At 46.2% G+C, this 7331-nt stretch overlaps 1 pseudogene; it reads left to right on the forward strand.

Annotated features, from left to right (window-relative positions):
- The first annotated feature begins 6686 nt into the window (after positions 1 to 6686).
- Positions 6687 to 7118, forward strand: LOC118570701 (annotated as a pseudogene).
- The last annotated feature ends 213 nt before the right edge of the window (positions 7119 to 7331 follow it).

The raw sequence follows: 7331 nt of genomic DNA on the forward strand, positions 1-7331 counted from the left end.
ATGAGAATTTAGTTTTCATAATTTAACTATTTGCATTAAATAGCAAGTTCTAGGAAAGGCGCAAAGCTACACAGAGAAACCTTGTCTTGAAAAACCAAAAAACCAACCAACCAACCAACCAACCAAACAAACAAACAGACAACTAGAAATATTGCATTTGGGAAGTGTATGTGTCTCCTGAATGGTTGCGTCAGTACTTCTCTCGATGCCTAGGAGTAGCGTTGTAGGTTGGGTTTATTTATTTAATATATATCAGATCTTTATTGACAGATAATTCACATAGTATACAATTTTCCTGTTTGCACAATTTGATAGACTTTAGTCCAGCATCCTCATAGGTCCATGACACCGTCACCATTTCCTGTTTTAGAACATCACTGTCTTCAATTTCTTTCTTTCCTTTTTTTGTTTTTGTTTTCTTTTTGAATGCTGAATGCCGTTTATTGAAGGAGGGAGGAGGTCTTAAATACAGGCTTACAGCACAATGGGAGAACGCCGGAGAGGAGAAGTTTGCTTCTGATTTTATTTTATTTTTTATTTTTTTATTTTTTTTGGAGCTGAGGATCGAACCCAGGGCCTTGCACTTGCTAGGCAAGCCCTCTACCACTGAGCTAAATCCCCAACCCCATTTCTGATGTTTTACAATCTTGCATCTAAGCTGTTAATGCCCAATATGCTGGATACACAAACAAGGGGCTTCCCTTAAGCATTTAGGCAGGTGGAATCTCGCAGGGAATTAGCATAGGGAGGTTATCAAGGTCAAGGTCGGCAAGCAAGGCGACAGTTACCCAAAACGGGGCCCAGGGCCCTACAGGTCCCCCCCACCCTTTTAGTAAAAAATGAGCTTCTGACTTAGGTTGTGTGGGACGTCAGCAGTCACCTTACCCGTCATTGGAGACACCTGTCCAGGCCACACAGGCGCTCTGTCTTTAGGTTGGTGAGTAGTGGGTCAGGTTTATAAAGCCACACCAAAGTGTTTTCCTAAGTGGGCAGGTCATTCCCACATACAATACATTATCCTCAGAGTTTAACACACTCTGTGTTTATCGGTGATTGGCTGTGCAGATGGTTGAAACTTCCTTGCTATGGACTCTATTTGCCTTTCCTAGTTCCCTCAAGAGTCTGGGCATCTTTCTATCATTGATTGATGCTTCACTGGATTGAGTCACATGCCAGATGTTAGGTTGTCTGTTGTTGGCTTGTTTTGTCAACTTGATCCAAGTTGGAGTCAGCTCGAAAGAAAGGGCCTCAGGTGAGGAGCTGTCTCTAACAGACGTGTCTATGGGCACATCTGTGGGGCATTTTCTTCATCAATAGTTGATGTCAGAAGGTCCAGATCACTGTGGGTGGTGCCATCCCTGAGCAGATGTTTCTGGGATGTGTGTATAAGAAAGCAAACTGAGGGGTTGGGGATTTAGCTCAGTGGTAGAGCGCTTGCCAAGCAAGCGCAAGGCCTACTGGTTTGATCCTCAGCTCAAAAACAAAAACAAAACACACACACACACACACACACACACACACTGAGTAAACCATGGAGACCAAGTCAGTAAGCAGTATTTTATTCCAGCATTCTCTCTCAGTTCTCGCCTGCAGATTCCTGCCTTGACTTCCCTCAGTGATGGACTGCGGGGATGTTAGATGAAATCTACCCTTTCCTCTTCAAGTAGATTTTGGGTCCGTGTGTTATCACAGTAACAGGAAGCACTCAAGGCCTTCTGAAGAAGGTGTGATGACAGCCATCCCTGACCCCAGTATTTTCAGGGGTAGACAATAGGGTCAGTAGTTCAAGGTCAGCTTCAGACGCATGGTGACTTTGAGTCTAGCCTGGGCTACATGAGTTTTTTTTGTTTTTTGTTTTTTAATCTCAAAAGCAAAAGCAAGCAAACCAAAGACAATAGCAGAGGAAGTGGCCTCCTTTAGACTGTGTGTGCTGAGTGTGTGGGTTAGTGTGTGCCCTAACTCTAGTGACTGGTACCCTTAGAAGAGGGCCATGTGGAGACAGATGCACAGAGGGAGGTGGCCTCATGATGACAGAAGCGTAAGTCAATTAGTCTACAAGGCAAGGCACCCAGAAAGTGCCAGCTACCAAGTGGTTAGAAGAAAGACAAGAAGTGGGGGGGTCTCCTTGAGCTCTGTCAGGGTGAGCCTGGCCTAATCAGCACCTTCACTTCCACCCCCCTCTATTTAAAAAAAAAAATTCATGTGTTATGAGTGTTTTATCTACATGTATTTATGTGGACCCTATGTGTGCAGTGCCAGTGGAAGCCAGAAGAGGGGGCTAGACTTCCTGGAACTAAGATAACAGCCATGGGCCGCCATATTGGTGCTGAGAATGGAACCCAGGTTTTCTGCAAGGGCATCAAATTCTTTTAACTGCTGGACCATCTCTCCAGCCCCACCAGCGGTTCCTTTTGGAAATGTGTCCACCTTCCTCACTGCAGCTGTTTGTAAGTGCTGCTTTCAGGAAATCCCCCCTCCCTGCTAGCTTTAGTTAGTGACAGGTAGCATAAGCCTCCCCAGCTCTGCTCGCACACGCCCCCCCCCCCCACATGGGTTTCCATTCTCCATCACCACTGGTTTGCCTGGGAACACTTCTCCACACGTGATTTTAGCCTTGATGGGAGCCAACCTATTTTGAACTGTCTCCATTGCACAGACCGTTTAGAACCTTTTCAGGTTATGAGAAAATCATGTTGAAGAACCACTCTTGAATATTTTTAGTGGTGAATCATGACGTGTGAATTATATCTGAATAAAGTTGCGTGGGTTTTTTTTCCCCCTAGCTGGGAGGGATAAAAACACTGAGTTCCTGCCAGCTGTGCAACATGATCCTGACATTAAGTACCTGCTTCCCTGGCAATCTCTCTCTCTCTCTCTCTCTCTCTCTCTCTCTCTCTCTCTCTCTTTCTCTCTCTCTCTCTCTCCCTTAAAGTTGTGTGTGTGTGTGTGTGTGTGTGTGTGTGTGTGTCCGCATGTGCATGAACATTTATGTGTGTAAACATGGGCTCGTGTTTGTGTGTTTGTCACCGTGTGGATGGAGGTCAGAGGACAACCTGGGGCACGGATTCTTGCCTTTCCTGTTTGACCCAGGGTCTCTTCATTGTTCACTGTGAGATGTGACAGGTTAGCTGGCCTTAAGCCTCCAGGGATTCTCCTGGGTCCATCTCTCCGTATATAACACTGGCATTATAGACACTTGCTACTGGGTTCACCCACCTTAATGTGGGCTCTAGGGATTCAAACCCAGTCCTCACACTTGTATGGCTGTTTACCCAGTCAGGCCTGACTCTCTGGAGTATTCCACACATGATTTCTTCTCTATATCTCAGAAGTGGCCACAGCCAAACTTGGTGTCGATGAACTTGAGATCAGTCTTCTACAGAGCCTGCACTTCATTTGGTCTGCACCATTAAGGACATGCCTAAGGTACACAGGTACCTACAAGTCCCCATCATTTAGTTTTCAGTGTGACAAAGATACCGGTCACTGTCAAAGGTGCCTGGTGGGTTGATGCTCTTATCAGATAGGCCAGAGTTGGTGGGGCATGTTCTTGATCAGCTTGCCCTCCGGGAAATGGTAGCCCTGACCAATCTGCGGTGGGCCTTCTTGCTCAGCTCAGGCTAGAGAAGTCCACAAGGGCAGGGTGCCAGCTTCCAACACAGGCAGCTGCTCACAGCCCTTGGTTGTCAGTAACTGGTGACCCCTTTGTAGCCTTTGCTCTTGGTCACCCGGAGGCCACCAATCATCTCATCCTGTGTGAGCACCTTGTTCTTGGAGATTCTGTGGCACCCTCCCCCCACTCCCTACCCCCTGCCGCTCCAGGTCAAGTCTAGGTTTTCTCCACCACAGCACCCTGTTTACCTGGCTCCCCTCCAGGCAGGCCTTCTTCTGGTGGATAAGAAGAAAGCACACGTCTGTGGGTGATACTGTGGGTGACCCGGAAGCACTTTGTACTGCAAAGTCCTTTTCATGTCGCTGCAGTGTCTATGAAAGCCTTCTGAAACCAGTTCCAGTTCCTACAGAGGTGCTCTTTGCACTCACTGCTGATGTGCATGCAAAGATGACTTGGAAGTTCTCGGGGTGAGGAGCACCACACAGCCCACATGCCTGCAACCGGCATGGAGGTGTTTCTGCAGGGCTCTCAGCCTCTACAGCTCCCTTCTTGTCCACCTGGGAGCCTGACCTGTTAACTTCCCGCACAAAGCAGGCCAATCCAGCTTGTTGGCCCAGAGAGACTCGGAGGTGGTCAGACTTAGGAAAGCTCTTAGCTTGGACACAATGCCTGCTGGTGTCCTTTGAGGCAAGCATCCCCAGACACCACATTTGCAAGCAGGGACTTCTGGGAGACATCATGCCATCCAGTCCCTCAGTTCTGGGGGAAGAAGTATGTCTTTAGGACATTAGGTATTTTTATGCATGTATATGAAACCTTTTCATAGTCTTCTAATGGTCTTGAGCATATTTTGTGAGATGCATTTCTAAGTGTGTTCTAATTTTGTTTTTATTATAGATAGTGATAAAATACACATTTAGGTTGGGCAGTGGTGGTGCACGCCTTTAATCCCAGCACTTGGGAGGCAGAGGCAGGTGGATCTTTGTGAGTTTGAGGCCAGCCTGGGCTACAGAGCGAGATCCAGGAAAGGCGCAAAGCTACACAGAGAAACCCTGTCTCAAAAATCCCCCCCCCAAACAAACAAAACAAAACAAAACAAAAAACCCCCACACATTTAGAAATTACTTCTGCTATGAAAAACCCAAAAAACACAAACCGCTGGCTACTCATTTGGCCCCAGAGGATGACGACAGGCAGGGTGAGACCTGGGCTCAGTCTGCATTTGCACCTGACTCCCTCACTTAGTGTCACTTGCTCACCTCTGCAGCTAGGCATGTCAGTCACTCAGGGTATGTCTACTTAAAAACCAGCAATGCCCAATCTATCTCATTCTCCTTCAAGGCTGAAGCAGGAAGATAAACAGTACCTGAGGGCCAGAGATGCAGGGCATCACAAAGCCCTGGGTCCCGTCGCCAGCAGTGCATAAAAACAGGCATGGTGGCACTTAATGTATACTAAGATACTATGAAAAATAGCGCCGGGCGGTGGTGGCACATGCCTGTAATCCCAGCACTCTGGAGGCAGAGGCAGGTGGATCTCTATGAGTTCGAGGCCAGCCTGGTCTACAGAGCTAGTCCAGGACAGGCTCCAAAGCTACAGAGAAACCCCGTCTCGGGAAAAAGAAAAGAAAAAAAAAAAGAAAGAAAGAAAAAAGGCAAGAAAAATATAAAGGAGAACGCAATAAACAGATAACTCCAAAGCTCACGCCTACACTCAAGATGAACCTGGAGTCATTAGAGCTCTTTTTTTGTCCTCTTCCCATCGTGCATTGAGCAAATCTCCTTTCTCTGGTCTTTACCATTGTTCACCAATTAGCATTGGAGATGGGTGGCCGAGACTAGCCTGTTGGGGTTGCAGAAGCCAGAACTGCCGCCCCAAAGCGCTTACGTTTTGTTTCATGAATTGTGCTTCCTAAGTGTTCGCAATGAACAAAACTCGATGGGCTTGTATTGTTTGTGACCCCCTTATTTTGTATGGCTGATAATTTGGGGTTGGATCCTTGACACTAAGTATTACGATTGTCACGACCCCTTTGATCATTTGTTCAACTACTGAAGGCTGTGGGCTCCTCCTCAGGATTCCACAGAAATACACCGGGGCTACAAAGAGATCAATTATATGGGAATGCAACCCTGTTCACAGACACTTGGAGAAGCACCCCACCTCCAGGCTATGTAGAAGTCATCTTCGTTGGAGAGGGGTTTCTTACAATCTCTGGTGATGTGTGAGATGTCTGGTAATGAGCTGAGCCCCTCTGAAGCCGAGCTGCAGCTTGGAAATCTTGTCTATCTCTGGTCAGCCCTTTCTTGCTCGGGTACATCCTTCCAGGAGGTCTTTGGATGCTAGATAACTTTGGACCATGAGTAAATCCCAGCCACCAGAGTATTGGGGCAGATTGAATTTGGCAAATGCAAACACATTTCACAGATGATAGTCTCGGACAGATGGTGGATATCAAGACATTTAATCACAGGGTTCTGACATTTCAGAATTTGAGGGGTTGGGAGTTTCGTTGGCTTTTGGGCATAGGCAGAACTTAATAAGCCAAATAAATTATTCTTCAGCTCTCCTCTGCTGCAGGCTGTAAATAGCATTTGACAGGTTCTGCCTGTCATCTGAGGAAGAACATTAACTCTCCCTCTAACATATTTTCATGAAGGGAAAGCATTCCAAATATACATATTAATAATAAAAAGGCAAATGAAAGATTAGAAGGGCAGTTGCTTTCTTCAATTTTTCCCCCAGGATCAAAAAGAATTAAGTTTTTTTTTTTTAAACATACAGTTTTTTACCTTTCCCTAATTTACATTCTGTTTTGGCAACAGGCAAGGTTACATAATAGTGGCAGCCTCCTACCTAATAGGGATTGGAGGGGGAAACTCACTGTTTAAATTTAGAGAACTTGACTGTTTGGTTAGGAAGGAACTTTTTCCCCTCCTGGTATTGTGTGTATGTGTGGTGTGTGTGTGGTGTGTGTGTGTGTGTGTGTGTGTGTGTGTGTGTGTGTGTGTGCAAGTTTAACTGAAACCAGAGCTTTATAGATGTGCTTAAAAAGAAACCATACCTTCTTCTTTGGCGCTGCCTGCGAGGTGGCTGCCATCTGGTTAGCGGCATCATGGCTGCCCTCCGGCCTCTGGTGAAGCCCAAGATTGTCAAAAAGAGGACCAAGAAGTTCATCTGGCACCAGTCAGACCGATATGTCAAAATTAAGTGAAACTGGCGGAAACTCAGAGGTATCGACCACAGGGTGCGGAGAAGATTCAAGGGCCAGATCCTAATGCCTAACATTGGTTACGGGAGCAACAAGAAAACCAAGCACATGCTGCCTAGCGGCTTCCAGAAGTTTCTGGTGCACAATGTCAAGGAGCTGGAAGTGCTGCTGATGTGCAACAAATTTTACTGTGCTGAGATTGCTCACAACGTTTCCATTGTGGAAAGAGTAGCACAGCTCGCCATCAGACTCACCAATCCTAACGCCAGGCTATGCAGTGAAGAAAATGAGTAGATGGCTTGCGTGTGTTTTATTTGTGTTTAAATAAAACCACAAAACTGCAACAACAACAACAACAATAACAAAAAGAGAGAGAAAAGAAACCATAAAGAAATAAATATAGTTGAGTGAGTGTCTTTCATACTATACTATTGCAATCACCGGGCCTGCTGGGAAGAAAAATCCATCCTTTGCATGATGTGGTCAGTCTAATATTATTTGCCATGC

Source organism: Onychomys torridus, chromosome 19 (genome assembly GCF_903995425.1).
Source record: "Onychomys torridus chromosome 19, mOncTor1.1, whole genome shotgun sequence".
In the NCBI taxonomy this organism is placed as follows: Eukaryota; Metazoa; Chordata; class Mammalia; order Rodentia; family Cricetidae; genus Onychomys; species Onychomys torridus.